This window comes from Pleurodeles waltl, chromosome 12, assembly GCF_031143425.1.
Source record: "Pleurodeles waltl isolate 20211129_DDA chromosome 12, aPleWal1.hap1.20221129, whole genome shotgun sequence".
NCBI classification, from domain to species: Eukaryota; Metazoa; Chordata; class Amphibia; order Caudata; family Salamandridae; genus Pleurodeles; species Pleurodeles waltl.
This window is the reverse complement of record NC_090451.1, coordinates 634,754,865-634,775,308: the sequence shown is the minus strand read 5'-3', so window position 1 is coordinate 634,775,308 and position 20,444 is coordinate 634,754,865. Positions and strand designations below refer to the sequence as shown.

At 49.6% G+C, this 20,444-nt stretch overlaps 2 protein-coding genes across 3 annotated transcripts in view; one reads left to right on the top strand and one right to left on the bottom strand.

Moving 5' to 3' along the window:
• The window catches only part of S100A1 (S100 calcium binding protein A1), a 714,879-nt gene that overhangs the window by 271,763 nt on the left and 422,672 nt on the right, over positions 1-20,444 (bottom strand). The window lies entirely within an intron of this gene.
• LOC138268445 (protein S100-A16-like) overlaps positions 10,583-20,444 on the top strand; it is a 246,522-nt gene continuing 236,660 nt past the window's right edge. The window contains exon 1 of one of the 2 annotated variants that reach the window (XM_069218085.1): positions 10,583-10,643. The gene's annotated coding sequence lies outside the window, so the exon portion shown is untranslated. The remainder of the gene's footprint in view (positions 10,644-20,444) is intronic. The other variant, XM_069218084.1, reaches the window with a different exon arrangement.

Here is a 20,444-nt window from a genome sequence, read left to right as displayed (position 1 = left end):
GCAACTCCTCATTGGCTAACATTGACGTCTATGGGAGACTGGAACCAATGAAGATCATCACCAGCAGTGACGGTCATGACCGCTGCGGTCGAAACCGCTATTTTGTATGGGCCAGCTCACATGACTCCTGGCATTCAGGCAACGCAGACCTCCACTTCGTCTGCTGCTGTGTTCCGTATCTTGGAGCAACGATGGTACACACTACAGGGGATAGGGCCCTAGCCTTCACTACGTCGGAACTGGAGAAACTGGTGGAAGGGGTCCTACCCCTGTATGGCTGGTTGTACGGTGCTCCAGGGCAACAGGTCAGTACAACGTCCTTTGTCCCACATGTCGGCTGGAGTTTGATGATGTGTGTGCATGCACATTGACATGTCATGACTGATCAGGTGTTTTGCATGCACATGATGTGTGGGGTATATTGGCAGTGTGCATGGTCTGTGTATGTTGTGTGTTGCCAAAGATTTCAGCTGTATTGGTATTAATTACATCATGTCCCCCATTTTCGGAATGTTTCCCATGCAGGTCAGTGCCCATCAGAAAAAAGGGTTATGGAGAGCCATTGCCAAGGAATTGCGGAACCTGGGGGTCCATAGCCGGTGGAACACCCACTGCAGGAAGCAGTGGGAAGACCTGAGACGCTGGGCCCGGAAGACCGCAGAGGCCCAGCTGGGGACGGCCTCCCAACATGGGAAGGGCGCCTGTCGGACCCTGACCCCCCTAATGGCCCGCAAACTGGCAGTGGCCTACCCAGAGTTGGATGGGCGCTTGAGGGCAGCACAGCAGCCACAAGGGTGTCAGTGTTGACTGTTAGGTTACGTCTGCGTGGTTGTGTACTGTGACTCTCACTGGACTTGGGATTTACGTGGTCAGATGAGATTTAGGGAATGCATAGTCCTGGTTGTCACACCAATCATGTAGAAGTGTGACACAGTAGCTATGTTGAGCCATGCAGGAAAAGAAGTGGTGGTACTGTGACCCATGTTCAACTGTACGTATGGGTCGCTCAAGTATTCTGTCATGTCACTGGCTGCATCCTCCATCACTGTGTTTACTGTTACAGAACAAGGTGTTCATATTGGCTTTATATTTGGGTAATGACAGGCATGTTTTGTGAACATTGCAATTGCTTCAATTGCTACATCAATGGACCTCTGTACCACATGTACTCCACACATTCCTGTCAGTTGGTTTGTGTGCTCAGTTCCTGTGAGCTCAGATTTGTCTCATCCCGTAATGAATGACATGTGGTTGGGTATGTTCCTGGGCTTGATTGTAGGATTAGTAATTTAGGCAGTTGATAGGCATACAGTGGTCTTCATTCAGGTGTGTAGGCTGCAGGGTTGAGGTGATTGCTGATGAGTTTGGGTATCACTTGCATGACTCAATTGTAAATGATTGCTAAATGGTATCTTGTTTACCCGGAAGGGGCTGAATTATATATCATTTGTATGTGAAGTGGACGTGTGGGATATCAAAATGTCCTCCCTTTCTGTTCCTCCCACCCTCCCTCTCTCTCCACCTCTGTCTATGTGTGCATTAGCATCATCTGACGGAGGAGGAAGGGAACCGGCGAGTGGGGATGCAGAAGCCCATGGACCCAGGAGGCTGGCGCCAGCAAAGCCGAGGGGACCATTGGGACAGAGGGCGACGGGAGCACCACGGGGATGACTGGAGCAACCACCACATCTGATACAGATTCCTCTTCCGATGGTGGCTCCCTGATGGCGGCGGACCCATCTGGGACCACCCCAGCACCATCCTTGTCCCTGACCCCCCTTACCAGCACTGCCCTTCCTGTAGCACCCCACCCAGTTGCCTGTGCCCGCTCACCCAGGAGGGTGGGTATCTCCTTTGCCGCAGGCACCTCTGCCCCTGCCCCAGTCAGCCCTCAGTGAGGAAGCTTTTAACCTCTTGAGGTCCATCTCTGTGGGGCAGAAAAACATTGTGAATGCCATCCAGGGACTGGCATCCCTTATGCAGTCCAATGCGTTCCTGGAAGGCATTCACTGTGCCTTGTCTGGACTACAGAGATCGTTTCAGGCTCTGGTCTCTTCGTTCACAGCAGCCAGTGTCCCTTCATCTTCCGTCCCCACTCCAGTTACCTGTTCCCAATCAACAACTCCTCTCCCTACATCCGTCTGAAGCACACCTACAGACCATCATACACCAACTACAACAGACAAGGTGCGCAAAGACAGACATAAGCATCACAAACGTTCCCACAGGCATGCACACACACAACCCACATCTGCGTACACAACAATAGACACTTTCTCCTCCACCTCCTCCCTTACAGTCACATCTCCACTCACACCTGTCAGCACTGCATCATGACACACTGGTCCTGCTAGCATTCATGCCATACTCTCAATCACCACAACAGCAGACTCACAGACACACACGCCACACGCCACATCCGCACTCACCATGACTACTGTCTCTGCCACCTGCAGCACATCCACCTCACTTGCACACACCACCGCAATATTCACTCACACATCTCCCATACCCTTTCCCTGCATCTCTACCCACCTCCTCCCAATAAATACACACAAACCCACTCACCCACCCAACAGTCACTCACCACACACATGCACACAGTGCACACACCAGCATCCACGTAAAGGACACCAACACATCAGACGAGGACTCCCTCTACCTCCAATTCCAACCTTCAATCATGTGACCACCCAGTGTACCTAATAAAGGTTTCCTTGCCGCCCTTTAGCTCTTCCCTACTCCTCTCCCACCCCGTGTTACTCCTAAACGTAGTGTGTCCCTCCTCCTCCCCCTCCCAGACCCTTCCACCTCCCATTCCTCGGGTGCCCCCTCTGGTGTTTCCCCTGCTCCTCCACCCAGCAAAAAATCCACCCCTTCCAGTGCCAAAGTCACCCCTCTCAAGCCGAAACATGCCCCTTCCAAATCCAAGCCCCACCACTCCCAAACCCCTGAGGTGCCTGCCTGTCCCAATGATGCCCCTATGACGTGGAGGCCTATTTGCTGTCAAGAGTCAGGTTGGGGCCATATGGACAATGTGTCCTGCATTTCTGGACATTGGACTTGCCATTTGGCACATTTTGTACATAGTTTAGTTTTATATTTTGTTGTACAATACAACTGCCCACCTTGTGGTTGGCAAGTTGAGATGCTTGTCCTGGTTTCCTTCTACATGGTGGTGTGACATCTGTGTGCAAGGTCTGTGTATGGTTTGTGTTGTTGCATGTGCTGGGTAGCTGGGATGTGCCATGGGCATGTTGTAATGTGTCTGACTGCTTGCTTGTGGGATTGTATGGGGTGTAGTATGCGTCCGTGTGTATGGTGCTGCATGTGTGGATTTCCTTGTATGTTGGTTGTACGTGATGTGTCACCTGTGTCATTGTTTAGATGTGTGTTCACTCTTATTGATTGTATGTCATTGCTGCATATAGTTCATGGTGTGTGTGGATGTGTGGTGTTGTGCAACGTCCCGGTCTATGCTTCTGTTGAGATGTTTGTGGTCTAGTTGTTTGACATATTTTGTATGTGCCTGTGTGTGGCCTTCCCTGTCTGTGTGAGGAATATGTGTTATGTGTGGGAGTGTATCACTGCCATTTCCTCCACTCTGTGCTAGGCGTACTTAAGGTAGTCATTTTCGTTGTTGTCGGTGGCCCTGAAGGTGTATGGCGAGATACAACACAGGGAAGACTAGCAGTTTGCCATGGCGGCCGCGGCCGCAGACACATCTCTGTGCCTGGAGGTGTGTGTCTCCTTTTGTACTTTCTGTTTCCGCCAGGTTTTTCATTGCGGCCAGCCCACCCCAGATATCCTGGTGGTGTGGTGACTCAGGATATGGTCGGACATTAGCTTCTGCCTGCCAGAAGTTCGCTTCCGCCGCCGGATGCTGCTCATCGGCGGTGGAGGTGCAGGCGGGAGTTGTCTGTGTTGCGTTGGGTTCACCGCCTTACTCGTTATATGGCAATCTGCACCGCCACCCTGGCGGCAGTCAAAACACGCCTCCGGCGTGGCGGTCAGGTTACTGCCAAACTCGGAAAGAGGGCCTTAGTCTTGTTCAATATAGTATTCTATTTAATGTCTCATTCTGTTATACATTCTCATATATATGTTTTCAGCTATGTGTCCCAGAATGCGTCATTATGGGCTGAGTGTGCAGTAGTATTCAATGGACATTGAAGAAGGTATCACCAGCTGTGAACAAGATTCTTCAGAGTTGAAACGCATTGGTTGGTTTTGGCTGACATGGATTAAATTCTGTTGTTTCTTTGGAGAAAACGGAGTGCAGTAGTTTCCTTTTTTTGGATGTATACATTGAGGAGGATTGGTCTACCTCCTACCACTAGCACCGTCAGTCTGAGTGCACTGTCAGGATTATGATCTTTTGTTTATATATATATATATATATATATATATATCAAAACAAATCCCTTTCAGGATTATTATGCAGTGGATAGCACTGTGCTGATCCAATGCTTAAAAACTTTGCTAGATAAACAGACATTTGAGGTGAGCAAATCTAGAGTGTCGCTGGTGTTGCAGGGTGCTCCTTACTAGAGCTGCTCTCCACCTAAACTTGGGAACTACCCAGAGTTCTCTATTCTCTTTTTTTGCATATATATATATAAAACTGAATATATGCCATTCCTCCTAGGCATAAAAGAGACCGCACTCCAATGTTCTTAGATGCAATAATAGATATAATAATGGCGAAGCGTTTTGATCAAATGATCTTCTTCACAGCCCATAAACACGACAGTGCTCCACTTTCTTTAAAGAGACATTGGGGGTCATTACGACCCTGGCGGTCGGCGGAAAAGCGGCGGTCTTACTGCCAACAGGCTGGCGGTAAAAATTTTGAAATTATGACCATGGCGGTTACCGCCATGGTCATCCGCCATTTCTCCGTTCGGACCGCCAGGGCGTAGACGACTGCTGGGCTGGAGACCTGGGTCTCCAGCCCGGCGGTCGTCACAATACCGCAGGCGGTATCATGACCCAGCTGACCGCCATGAAATCCATGGGGTTTGGAACCGCCATGAAATCCATGGCGGTAGGCACTATCAGTGCCAGGGAATTCCTTCCCTGGCACTGATAGGGGTCTCCCCCACCCCCCACCCCGAGTCCTTCCCCTACACCTCCCACCACCCCTGCCATCCCCAAAGGTGGCAGGACCCCCCTCCCCACCCCTACCCCCAATATTACATTACACATACACACCCGACATGCACGCAGGCACCACCAACACACATACCTGCACACACACCAACATACATGCCAACTGCCACACACACAGTCATACGCACACACCCACATTCAGACATACATGCACACATCCATACAGACATACATACATACAGACATACACGCACTCATTTCCAAACACACAACACCCCCGCATGCATACACGCACTCACACATCCCCTCTACATACACACACGCACACCCCCATGCACGCACACAACGACCCCCCACTCCCCTCCCCTAACGGACGATCAACTTACCTGGTCCGTTGATCCTCCGGGAGGGGACGGGATCCATGGAGGCTGCTCCGCCGCCACCACACCGTCAACAGAACACCGCCACGCCGAATCACAGGATGTGATTCGGTGGGCGGTGTTCTGTTGACGTGGCGGTGGAGCAACCCCGCCGCCCGCCAGTATGGCTGCTGGCGGCTCTCAGTCCGAAAAAGGACAGAGGGCTGCCAGCAGTCATAATACGCGAGCGGAAAACCGCCACCACTGGCGGTCTTCAGCACCGCGGTCCCTCGGCGGTCTGGTCAAAAGACCGCCGATAGTCCACCCACTAATAAACATAGTAAAAATACTTTGAAACATCCCTCCATTCGATCATACCACTTAATACCAAAAAGAGAAGACAGAAAAAAAGAGAGAGAAAAGAGAGAGAAAAGGGAGAGCTAAAATAACCTAAAAATATATGATCAGTATTTAATATGAATTGGACAAAAATAGGCATTCTTCAACATAAATATAATATTAAGGTGGTCATTACAACCCTGGCGGACGGTGTTAAAGCGGCGGTAAGACCGCCAACAGGCCGGCGGTGAAAAATTTGCAATTACGACCGTGGCGGAAACCGCCAACATAGACAGCCACTTTAACACTCCGACCGCCACGGCGGTACAAACAAACAGGACAACGGTCACCGCCAACAGACAGGTGGGAAACAATGTACCGCCCACACTATTATGATAGGCCAATCCGCCACCTTTTCCGGGGCGGATTCACCGTGGATAAAAACACGGCGGAAACAGGAATTTCGAAGGGAAAACGCTCACCTCTACACACCCCACGAGGAACGAGGACACCATGGACCCGGAACTCCAAATTCTACCTGCGATAGTCTTCCTGCTCCTGTACCAGGAGCACGAACACCGGCAGCGAAGACCACGGTGAGTACTGCACCTACGACACAGGGGAGGGGGAGGCAAAAAACAGGGACACACACAAGCAACAACCCCACCCTCACCCACTACACCACACACACTAATACATGTTGATACATTACAGTAACACCCCCAAGCCCCCCGGAAGAATGCAAAGACAAAAGGAAATGATTGTAACCATTGTAATCTATTAAAATCCAGTACTCCAAAACATTTATACACAATAAACAAATATATACACCAATAATACAAGTCCAGGTATTGCACCATTTATAGTCCGTGGACCACTGGCCCCAAAATGCATGGGCGAGGCCCACACCCGATACCAGATCAAAACAGAGAGAACACTGCAGGGACATCAGATAGAAATACAACAGGCACCTCAGGGGGAAGGGAAGAGGGGGCACCTCAGCCGGATGAGTGCACGACTCCAGATCCACGGGGGGCCCAATGCCCACTGTTCAATCCTGGGGAGTGCAAAGCCACAGCCTCTCAAGTCTCACAAGTGGGTGGCTTGCCCACTGCCATATTCTGGGGAGTGCAAAGCCACAGTCTCTCAAGTCTCACAAGTGGGTGGGTTGCCCACTGTTCAATCCTGGGGAGTGCAAAGCCAGTCTCTCAAGTGGATAACAGTCTCCACTGGTTCTGGAGGGGGACTGGTGCCCAGAGTGCTTTATCCTGTGAAGGACAGAGGTAGTGGATGGATGTCTCCACTGGTTCTGGAGGGGGACTGGTGCCCAGAGTGCATCACTCACCCAGTGACGGACCCAGTTGCGTCAGTGCCCCTGCCGCTCATGGGCTAGCGGTGCTTGAGTTGGCGGTGCCCTGTTCAGGGGTGCTTGAGTTGGCGGTGCCCTGTTCAGGGGTGCTTGAGTTGGCGGTCCTTCATGGCCCAGCGGGGCTTCTGCTGGCGGTCCATCATGGCCCAGCGGGGCTTGTGCTGGCGGTCCTTCATGGCCCAGCGGGGCTTCTGCTGGCGGGGCCCTCCTGGGCAGCTGGGCTGGGGCTGGCAGGGCCCTCCTGGGCAGCTGGGCTGGGGCTGGCGGTGGCCTCCTGGGCAGCTGGTGGTAGACCCCCAGGGTCCGGACGTCCTTGGCGATGGCACGCCAAATATCTTTCTTCTGGTGGGCGCTGACCTACATGAAATGTACAGGGGAAGAAGAGAAGTCATTACCAACTGCACTGTCAAAGTGAGTGGCCCCCATCTCTACCCTAGCCATGTGGCACATGCACCCACCGTCTTTCATGCACGCAGCAATCTGCCCCCTTCCTTCTTACATCCAGCCCTCTCCACACAGGCATAGCCCATACAACATGCTCCCTGTGTACCTACCTGTTTGTCTGGAGGACCGTAGAGTAGTGTGTACTGGGAAAGGACCCCATCAACGAGCTTCTCCAACTCCTCCGATGTGAAGGCAGGGGCCCTTTCCCCAGACGCACGAGCCATTGTCTCTGCCAGACTGAGGTCACAGCAGCACTTGCAGTAGAGGTCCTCTCCTGTCGAAGATCAGGTATCGAGTGATTCAACAGATAGAAAATGGCGGTCACGTCCGCGGCGGTGCGTACCATCACCGCCGGCGTACATCGTCATTGGCTCCTGGGATCCATAGGGTCCAATGTTAACCAATGCAGCATTGCGCCGTGGTCTCCGACCGCCTACCGCGACGGTGTACAACGCCAGCGCAGTTACCTCACATCCCATTGTCCCACTTTAGAGGTCAGGCAGCCGCCATTTCAGGGGCCCACATGGTCTCATTTTAAACTGCGTCACACATACCTAGGCCTAGTCTCAACACACATACAGGCCACCTTTTGTGTATGATTGGTGTTCTGTGTAAACTGTGGGTACGTACCTCTGAGTTGTTTGACTCTGTGCTCGCTGTTGTCCTTCATAGGCATCGTCCGCTGGGACATGTGAGGAGATGGCGGCATCCTCCGGTGTACCGACCGCTGGTGGACCTGTCGACAATGGAGGAGCGACATTTGATCATCACCTACAGGTTTGACCGTGCCACAATCCAGGAACTGTGTACCCAGTTGGAGCCAGACCTGATGTCAGCAATCCACCATCCCTCAGGAATCCCCCCTCAAGTGCAGGTGCTGTCAGTGCTCCATTTCCTTGCAAGTGTCTTTTCAAACAACAGTGGCCATAGCATCAGGGATGTCCCAGCCTATGTTTTCCAACGTATTGTCCCGAGTGTTGTCTGCCCTTCTGAAACACATGCGGAGCTACATCATTTTCCCTCAGGTGGAGGATTTGCCTACAGTGAAAGGTGATTTCTATGCCCTGGGACATATCCCCAACATCATAGGTGCCATTGATGGGACCCCTGTGGCGTTGGTCCCCCCCACAGGAGTGAACAGGTGTACGGAAACCGGAAGAGTTATCATTCTATGAATGTACAGATGGTATGTTTGGCCGACCAGTACATCTCCCATGTGAATGCCATGTTCCCTGGCTCAGTGCATGACGCCTACATCCTGCGGAATAGCAGTATCCCTTATGTGACGGGACAACTCCAGAGGCACCGTGTGTGGCTATTAGGTGAGCCCCTGGAAGCAAGACAGTGGGAATGGTTGTCTGGGGTTATCCCTCCAGGTTAGCAGGTGACTCTGGGTACCCCAACCTGTCATGGCTACTGACCCCAGTGAGGAATCCCAGGACCAGGGCAGAGGAAAGCTACAATGAGGCCCATGGGCAAACTAGGAGGGTGATCGAGCGGACCTTCGGCCTCCTGAAGGCCAGGTTCAGGTTCCTCCATATGACAGGTGGATCCCTATTCTACTCACCAAAGAAGGTGTGCCAGATCATCGTGGCCTGCTGTATGCTTCACAACTTGGCTTTGCGACGATAGGTGCCTTTTCTGCAGGAGGATGGTCCAGATGGCGGTGTTGTGGCAGCTGTGGAGCCTGTGGACAGTGATGAGGTGGAAGCAGAGGAAGAAGACATGCAGAACTGGGACTCAGTGATCCAGCAATATTTCCATTGAAACACAGGTGAGAATACATTCCTGCATACTACATGTACTTTTACAATACTACCTCTATCCTGTCTGTCGTTTTCACCCAGTGTATGGGCACTGAGTTGTCACTTTCCCTTACGGTTTCACAGATGTGTGTCCCACTGTGTGTCATCTGTAGTGGTGGACACACAGCTGATTGACGTGTCCTGGGGACGGAGGTATGGGCCCGCTGGGTGGGTGCTGTGCTGGTGTTTCCAGAGGGGGGAAGGCCTGTGCCTGTGTGAGGGGAACCAACTGTCCAGAGGTCCCCGATGGTCCGGGCTAGTCATCTAGATCCAGTTGGACAGAGCTGCTGTCATCACTGTGGGTCTCTTCTGTGGGTGGAGTGGACATGTCTGGAGCCTCCTGTCTGGTGACATTGGGTAGGGGCCTGCAGGGGTGGAAAGGCATGATTATTGCATCTGAAGGAGGAACCTCCCTTTACTACATTGGAGGAGTACCATTACCGTTACTGTAGTACTGTGGAAGCATACGTGCAGGAAGAGAAAACTATGATAGATAAATTCAGACCTAGGGATTATCCCTGTCATATATTAAGGACGGCCAAAAAGAGAGTTGGATCCCGGGGAAGACAAGATCTCTTTACTCAGAAGCCGAAAACTAAAAAGATGAAGTGCCACCAAGACTGATCACCACCTATAATTCAGAGTCAGCAAAGATTAAGACAATGATAATTAAATATTGGCATTTGATAAGAATTGATCCTGTTATTGGAAAGAAGGTTACACCATACCCTCTGATCACCTATCGTAAATCAAGGTCCTTGCGAGACATCATGGTGCAGAGTAATTTGAGTATGAAGACCAAGCAGGAAGGTTGGTTATCGGAACAGAAAGGTTTTAAGTGTGGAAAATGTAAAGCATGCAGAGGTAGTAAGAACATAAAGACTTTTTGGTTACTTAATGGAAAGAGCAAGAACATTGATAAATTTATCACATGCAATAGTGATTTTTGCATTTATGTCCTTACCTTCCCATGTGGGTTAATATATGTGGGCAGTACAATTTTTCCTGTAAAGAAGCGAATACTTGAACATTTGAGGGCAATTAAGAACTGTTATTAGAATTGTCCAGTAGCAAGGAATTGGAAAGAAATGCACTCACAAAATCCTAATATGCTTTCATTTTTTGGCATTGATAGGGTGCTGTGTTCTGCTAGAGGTGGTGACAGGGAAAGAAGACTACGAATAATGGAATCAGAATATATTGTCCGTCTCTACAGTAAGACCCCCAATGGGATTCAATATGGATGAGGAACGTTTTGCACATGTGGGCTGAATTTTGAGCCCTTGTGTTTTTCCCAAAATGAATGTTTCATTTGTTGGCTTTCAAAAGTCATACACATGTGCTCCATAGAGAGAAAATTTGCTGATATCGATATATGCATTTTTTATTTATCTCTTGACAACGGTATTGAAAATGTTTATGATTTGAGGTTTTATCTAATTATGGCCACTTGGCCAGAGATATAGAATGTAAATTTAGGAAATCAAAATTAAAATGTAAGTTGGATTCTGAAAATTGAAGAGAGGCTACAGCTAGCTTATAAACTCAAATAGTTGTAAAATAGGAATGGGTAGAAATTACTGAAATAATAGGATGATATTATGGGATCATTAGGCAATATTGGAGACTTAATATTATATTTATGTTGTAGAATGGCTATTTTTGACCAATTCATGTTATATACTGATTATTTATTTTTAGTTTATTTTAGTTCCCCCTTTTTTTCTCTCTTTTCTCTCTCTTTTTGGTATTAGGTGGTATGATCGAATTGAGGGATGTTTCAAAGTATTTTACTTTGGGCCTCATTATAACCCTGTTGTTTTGGTGATTGTACCACCAACAGGCTGGCGGTACAATCTGCCTCATTACGACCGCGGCGAATCGCACCGCCGGGACCGGCGGTTTACCGCCGGGACCGGCGGTTTACCGCCGTGGTTGTCCCAGCAGTTTACCGCCATGGTTGTCCTGGCGGTTTTAATCCTCAATGGCAGCGCTGCTTGCAGTGCTGCCCAGGGGATTACGAGTCCCCTTCCCGCCAGCCTGTCCATGGCGGTAGAGACTGCCCCAGCACCAGTGTTCTTTCACTAAAAAATGTACCATTGTTTCCACAATTGGCATACCCATGGCACACAGATAAGTCCCTTGTAAAAGGTACCAGTGGTACCAAGGGCCCTGTGACCAGGGAAGGTCCCTAAGGGCTGCAGCATGTGTTGTGCCACCCTAAGGGACCCCTCACCTAACATATGCACACTGCCATTGGAGATTGTGTATGTTGGTGGGGAGAAAAAGGCAAACTCGACATGGCATCCCCCTCAGGGTGCCATGCACACAAAACACTGCCTGCGGCATAGGTAAGTCACCCCTCTAGCAGGCCTTAAAGCCCTAAGGCAGAGTGCACTATACCACAGGTGAGGGCATAATTGCATGAGCAATATGCCCCTACAATGTCTAAGTCCATTCTTAGACATTGTAAGTACAGGGTGGCCCTAATAAGTATATGGTCTGGGAGTTTGTCAAAACGAACTCCACAGTTCCATAATGGCTACACTGAATATTGGGAAGTTTGGTATCAAACTTCTCAGAATAATAAACCCACACTGATGCCAGTGTTAGGTGTAATAAAAAATGCACACAGAGGGCATCTTAGAGATGCCCCCTGTATTTTACCCAATCCTTCAGTGCAGGACTGACTGGTCTGTGCCAGCATACCACTGAGAGATGAGTTTCTGACCCCCTGGGAGAGAGCCTTTGTGCTTTCTGGGGCAAGAAACAAAGCCTGCACTGGGTGGAGGTGCTTCACACCTCCCTCCCGCAGAAACTGTTACAGTTAGAAGTGAGCCTCAAAGGCTCAGGCTTCGTGTAACAAAGCCCCAGGGCACTCCAGCTAGTGGGGATGCCCAGACCCCAGACAAAGCCCCACTTTTGGTGGCAAGTCCGGAGGGATAATGAGAAAAACGAGGAGGCGTCACCCCCTCAGTCCGGACCACTCCATAGGTGTCCAGAGCTGAAGTGACCCCCTCCTTGAGAACCCCTCCATCTTGCTTTGGCGGATCAGGGCCAATAGGGATAGGAATTTGCTCCCCTCCCCAAAGGGAGTGAGCACCATTAGGGTGTAGCAACCCTCAGCTACAGTAGCCATTGGCTACTGTCCTCTGACCCCTAAAACGCCCCTAAATCTTGTATTTAAGGGTTCCCTGAACCAAGCTAGTCAGATTCCTGATGACCTCACAAGAAGAAGAAGGACTGCTTATCGGAAACCCCAGCAGAGAAGGAAAGGAGACAACAACTGACTTGGCCCTAGCCCTACCAGCCTTATCTTGCTTCAAAGAACCCGCAGAAGAAAAGCGACGTGTCCTGCAGGTCCAGCGACCTCTGAAAAACCTCTAGAGGACTGCCTGCATCACAGAGGATCAAGAACTCCTGTGGACAGCGGTCCTGTCCAAAGAAGAATAGAAGAAGAAACATCTTCTGAAGGACTCCCACCTCACTCCAGAAGCATGAGTCCTCACCACTCTGCACCCGACGCGTACGTCCAGAGTCCAGGTGGCCCAACCGGCCAGAGAGGACCCCCAGGCGATGGCGACCAAGAGCCCACCCTGGGTTGACCGCTCCACCCCTCCACGGCGATGCCTCCAGAGGGAATCCCAAGGACCCCCCTGACCGCAATTGACCTGGATGAAGATAACCAACGCCAAAGGACCCAGCCCCCAGGCCTTAGAGAAATCGACATCTGGTGCAGCAACAATCAACAGGAGGCCCTCTTCCCTATCGGACCAGTGGTGTGCCCGTGACACCCCCTGGACCTCGCCTGTAGCGCCTGAGTGACCCCCGGGGTCCCGTCATAGAGTTTCATTGGAAACCCGACGCCCTGTTTGCACCCTGCATATGGCCACCCCAGTGCTGCTGAGGGTGTGGGACTGGTGCCTACTTGGGGTCCCTCCAGTGCTCCTCTAATCCCCACTGGTCTGCCCTCCGAGCTCCAGGTACTTACCTGCTGGTAGACTGAATCCCGAGTGCCCCCTATCTCCATAGGAGCCCAAGTTAAAATTGCTCAACTTTGACCTCTGTACCCGGCCGGCCATGTGTTGCTGGTGGTGGGTGTTTGGGGTTGACTTGAAACCCCAACGGTGGACTACCTATAACCCGGAGACTGGAACTGTAAGCTGTGTACTTACCTCTAAAAGTGTACTTTATTTTCTTCCCCCAGGAGGTGTTCTGAAAATGCAGTGACAACTTTTAAAATAGATATTATGTTTTCTTATAAACTGTTTACTTGACTAAAGTGAAACAAAGTTACATTGATGTCTATGCTAAGTATTTTCCTGCAACAGTATTTACTTCTGAACTGAGTCTTGTGGTTCTAGTAATAAAGTAACACAAATATATTTTTCTATATAAAACTCTATTGGTCTGGAATTAAGTCATTGAGTGTGTGTTTTTTCTATTGCTTGTGTGTGTACAACAAATGCTTAACACTACCCTCTGATAAGCCTAGCTGCTCTACCACCCTACCACGAATAGAGCATTAGTATTATCGACTATTGCCTCTGTCAAGCCTCTTGGGGAACCCCTGGACTCTGTGCACACTATGGCCCTCATTATTAACACGGCGGTAATAACCGCCGTGTTCATGCTGGCGGTCGAAACACTGACCGCTAGCGTCCCCAGATCCCTGCTGGCCGCATAATGAACCTTCCTGTGGGCTGGCGGGCGGAAACATTGTTTCTGCCCGCCGGCCCACAGGAAGGTATGGCCAGGACATTGACGACGGCTCCACATGGAGCCGCCACCAATGCCTCTGTGCGGCAGGTGCAGCTGCACCTGTTGCGCAGATCACTGCCCAAAAATCGGGCAGTGACCTGCGTGATGGGGCACTGCACCGGGGCCCCTGCACTGCCCATGCCAAGTGCATGGACAGTGCAGGGCCCCCAGGGGTGCCCCGGTGCACCCCTTCCGCCAGCCTTTCCCTCAGCAATTAAAGTAGTCTGCCCTGACATCAGTGAAGTAATCACCTCCTGAACCTCTCTCATAAGTGACTACTCCTTCCTGGTGTCTGATGACTACTTTTAGGGGACAGCGAGTTCTCCACAGTTCAGCAGCAGTCTGTGATGTATCCATGTTATTTCTGCATCTGAACTTTCAAACCTTTCCCCTGGGACATCACACGATGAATGAGTTGCTCAATCTGGAATTGATGACTACAGGAGAACTGCCACCGGAAGCACATATCTCTTTTATTGAGAGCCACTAAAAAGGGATTGTAGGAAATGCCACTGTTGGCATGGTTACTCCGCTACCTTTTGCCTAGTGTTGATGCCAACTTTGATTGAAAGTGTGCTGGGAACCTGCTAACCAGGCCTCAGCACCAGTGTTCTTTCCCTAAAACAGTTTCTTTGCTTCCACAACTGCCACAGTCCTGGCACACAGTTAAGTCCCTTGTAAAAGGTACCCATGGTACCAAGGGCCCTGTGACCAGGGAAGGTCTCTAAGGGATGCAGCATGTATTATGACACCCTGGGGACCCCTCACTCAGCACATGCACACTGCCTTGCAGCTTGTGTGTGCTGTTGGGGAGAAAAAGACAAAGTCGACATGGCAACCATCTCAGGGTGCCAAGCCCACAAACCACTGCCTGTGGCATAGGTAAGTCACCCCTCTAGCAGGCCTTACAGCCCTAAGGCAGGGTTCACTATACCACAGGTGAGGGCATAGCTGCATGAGCAATATGCTCCTACAGTGTCTAAGTCCATTCTTAAACTTTGTAAGTGCAGTGTAGCCATATTGAGTATATGGTCTGGGAGTTTGTCATTACGAACTCCACAGCACCGTCATGGCTTCAATGAATACTGGGAAGTTTGGTATCAAACTTCTTAGCACAATAAACCCACACTGATGCCAGTGTGGGATTTATTGAAAAATGCACACAGAGGGCATCTTATAGATGCCCCCTGTATGTTAGCCCAACTGCTAGTGTAGGACTGAGCGGTCTGTGCCTGCCTGCCACTTTCAGACACGTTTCTGACCTCAAGGAGTGGGTGCCTTTGAGCACTCTGTGGTCAGAAACAAAGCCTGTCCTGGGTGAAGGTGCTTCACACCTCCCCCTGCAGGAACGGTAACACCTGGTGGTGAGCCTCAAAGGCTCAAGCCTCGGGTTACAGTGCCCCAGGGCACTCCAACTAGTGGAGGTGCCCACACCCTGGACAAAGCCCCACTTTTGGCAGCAAGACTGGTGGGAAAATTAGGGAAAACAGGGCGGAGTGACCACCACAGCCAGGACCACCCCTAAGGTGTCCAGACCTGACGTGATCCCCTCCCTGCAAAATCCTCCATCTTGGTTTGGAGGACAGGGACCAATAGAGATACGAATGTGCCCCCCTCCCCAAAGGGAGTGGGCACAAGGAGGGTGTAGCCACTCTCAGGGACAGTAGCCATTAGCACCTGCCTTCTGACCCTAACACGTGCCTAAATCTAGGATTTAAGGGCTTCCATGAACCCAGCTCACCAGATTCCTGGTGACCTACTAGAAGAAGGACTGCTAAGCTGAAAACCCCAGCAGAGAAAAAAGAAGACGACTGTTGCTTTGTCTCCAGCTCTACCGGCCTGTCTCCTGCTTCAAAGAACCTGCAAAAAGACCAGAGACGCATCCAGCGGGCCCAGCGACCTCTGCCAACTCCAGAGGAATGCCCTGCACCCAAAAGGACCAAGAACTCTTGAGAACATCGGCTCTGTCTGAAGAAACCTACAAACAAGGACTCCCACCTCACTCCGGATGAGTGAGTCTTGACCCCGTGCACCCGACAACCACGGCCCTTGTCCAGGTGGTCCACCCAGCAAGAGAGGGTCCCCGGGGGATTGCGAGCAAGTGCCCACCCTGGGTTGACCTCTCCACCCCTCCACGATGATGCCTGCAGAGGGAATCCCAAGGACCCACCTGACTGCAAGCTCTGCATAAAGATATCTGAGGCCAAAAGGACACACTGCACTTGCAGCCCCCAGGCCTTGGTGGAACCGACCACCGGTGCCTCATCATTCAGCAGGCAGCCCTCCTCCCTGTCCAACCGGCGGTGTGCCTGAGACATCCCCCTGGCCCCGCCTGCAGCCTCTGAGTGACCCCAAGGGTCTCCCCATAGACCTGAATTTGTAAACCCGACGTCCTGTTTGCACCCTGTACCCGGCCGCCCCTGTGCCGCTGAGGGTGGGTGTTTGGTGCCTACTTGTGGCCCATCCAGTGCCCTTCTAATCTCCCCTGGTCTGCCCTCTGAGTCGCGGTTACTTACCTTGCCCCTTGGGCACCCTTGGACTCTGTGCACACTATGACCCTCATTATGACATTGGCGGTAAGTCCTGCTTACCGCAATGCTGACTGCCGCCAACATACCGCTGCTGCAACGGTTTACCGCTACCCATATTATGACCCACACATAGCAATCCGTTACTATACAGCCACACACACAAGTCCGCCAGCCCAAAGGTGAGGCGGTAGCAAAACCCACACCGTTACACCAGCAGAACTACGTCCACAGCATTATGACCCACGAATCACTGCAGCAGACATTCAACCGCAGTAAACCATTGGCGGTACATACCGCCCCGCTCAAAATACACACACACATACAAAACAACACTACATTGGACAATTCAAACTACACACACCTGACACACATACACACAACACACCCACATACCCACACCACTACAAAACACACACACACACACTACCCACAACCCTTTATGACTCAAATAAATTGACAACAGAGAGAGAGAGACACCAAGAGCACCCACAGAACCACAGCCACATAACACCATCACTCATACACCAACCACACACCTTACAGCACACACCCCAACACATCAACCCACACACCCTCACACACACCACACACACTACACCCATGGCACCACAAAGACACCCCAGGTTCTCAGAGGAGGAGCTAAGGGTCATGGTGGAGGAAATCATCCAGGTAGAGCCACAGCTATTCGGATCACAGGTGCAGCAGACATTAATTGCAAGGAAGATGGAGCTATGGCAGAGAATCGTGGACAGGGTCAACGCTGTTGGACAGCACCCCAGAACAAGGGATGACGTCAGAAAGAGGTGGAATGACCTATGGGGGAAGGTACGTTCCGTGGTTGCAAGACACTAGATAGCTGTACAGAGGACTGGCAGTGGACCCCCACCTCCTCCCCCACAACTACCAACATGGGAGGAGCAAGTCTTGGCCAGTCCTGAGGGGCTGGCAGGAGTAGCAGGAGGACTCGACTCTAGTAAGTCAAATCTCTATTACTATGAACCCCCTACCTGCCATCACATACCCCCACACCTACCCTCGCCCCCATCACCCCACCACCTCACATACACCCCATTATCACACCCCACCCATCCCAATACCAAGCCCTGCATGCACCACTAATGAATGGACATTACTCACAGCCCTGCATGAACACACATCACTAAAGCATGCACATTAGAGAGAATCACCTAGTCCACAAAATCACTACTCACACAAGGCAAAGCTGACAGGGCAATCACAACCATACAGGGCAACACACCCATGTACAAGATGTCACACACAGAAACAATAACACTGCATTTACATCCCCACAGGTCCCCCACACAACGTCACCGGAGAGGAGGTGCCAGCAACATCCAGTCCCGCCACAGAAGAGGCCCACACTGATGACGGCAAAAGTAAGAGCAAAAGAGAACCCTTTAACATGTGTTATCACATATAGTCCAAAGGCTAATAAAATACACTCTATTATAGAAAAGAACTGGAAAATCATCAAAGACCTAAATATAGATAAACCGTTGTTTTCATTCAAGAAAACATGCAGCCTAAAAGACCAGTGGGTCCAGGCGGCACATACACAAACACAAATAGAAAATAAAATTGAGATCAATGTTACAATTACGAGCAGTCCAGGGCCACTATAGGTGTTGTAATTGCATGTCAATATATGCAAGATTCTAAAGACATAAAAATAAATGGCAAAATGCATGTACAAAATGATTTCTCAAACTGCAATACAAAAAATGTTATCTATTGTATTTTGTGTCCCTGTGACAAAGCCTATATTGGGCAAACCTCGCAACCAGTAAAAACTCGCATTCTGCAACATCGATCGAGGATTAAATGTGCAATAAAGGGAGCACCATTAGTGGAACACTTATTGGAGTGCAAACATAAAGCCGACGATATACGACGGACAGTACTGGCTGTGGTGCAGCCTAAATTTGATGGACCATCAATGGCAACAAAATTGCTGAAATTAGTAGCAAGGATGATTGAAAAATTCCAAACAGCCACAACTGACTGAATGATTGCGATGAAGTATGGACATTAATCAGATGATGTTATTTCAACATCTGTCCAGCTGTTTGTTAGACACTATAAAGAGGCATTATGACAGATGCAAAGATAATATATTAGGAACTCATCTAATTTGCAGATGGCTGTGAAAGCAGCTTTGAAATTACTTATGAACATTTCAGCAAATTTGACGAAAATAGGTGAAGATTGTATTGTAATGACAATAAGGATTTTGTTTTGCTCTAGGGCTTGATCAATTATGAGATGCTGTGCAAATATATTTATGTATAACACTAATTAGGGATTTATTGCCATTGTCCAGTGCGCCTCTACCCTTGACTGAACTATAGCTGTTGAGGTTAGGCCAGATATTATACTAGCAAAATGGGAAGTATGTTCCCCCAAGATGGCCGCCCGTTTGCTCTGGTTGGCCTAGACACTGTGTGAGCGAGCTAGTCTAGCCGCTCACTTGTCTCGCGTCTCTTGAAAAACGCGCGCACTACACGAACCATACACTGGTGAGGAGCTGAGAGTCAGCTGTTTTAAAAAAAACTGAATTTGTTTCTCCGAGTTGCCCGTACTTTGTAGACCGCTACGAGTAAGTGGCATGCTTTTGTTAGAAGCTGGGAATCGGCTTTTCAGACATTTATTCTCTGCGGTAGAGAGTAACTCTAGCCCGTTTGTGTTTTACCCTGACAGCCTCGTTGGCACAGCGACTAGGTGCAGCCGCCCTCTACCAAGGTTCCAGTAACGTGTGTGTTTGCTCTCTTGAAATAACAAAGTAAGGCTTTAGCCCAACGTTTACTCCAATTTTACGGTGTAAATAGATGGTAAAGATATTCTTTTATGAATGCTCTCTGCTTTACTATATGAGTGAGCTGGATTCTTTTGGATTGGCTAGGTTTCAACATTGTAATATACGCGGTGACTCTCAAGCATTACTAATTCCAACAGAAAAAGGTATGGCCTATAACTCCCTGCCTTTATTTGCTGTACTATGAAAATGTATGCTCATTAACAACATAGACCACGCTAATTGCTTTTAAACTCTTTAACTTGATTTCCTGATATCACCCTTCTTACACAGTGGTGCACTTGTGTAACATTTATAAATGACTCACAGGAAGTGACATTGTTGGGACAGAGATGGTTTTGGGTGACACTGATGCACAGAGCGAATGCTCTCTTGTTGCTTTGATGCCGTAAGGACTTGTATAGTCAATTAAGTGATTTTATTCTTTGTGTTAACTTTTGTAGAGGCGTCATTGCCCCCTGATAGTCCTGATGAGGCCCTGACTGAAGAGGCCGAAACGGGTTGACACATTTTTTGCGAGATTGAGGTCTTTAAGTTAACTGACTCAGATAAGAAATTTAATATGCACTACATAATACCTCTCAAAAAATAAATAGGTATTTGTCAGTTGGTTGCATCTGAACCTTTAATCATCGCAATTTAGTGGATTACAATTACAAACTTGTAACAGTAACCACAATGGAAAGAAATGTTGCTGGGCATAACCCTCCTCTGGCATATTGCCAACATTGAGATTTGTTTTTGCTATAAATGTTTGTGTATATGTAAGTAGGTAACTGTGATGTTATGTATATATTTATGTTGTATATTTTCCACCGATGAGTCACTGCTGACCTTGTATAAAAATGATTTAAATAAATAAGGGAAAGTAATTGACCCATGAGGACAGTA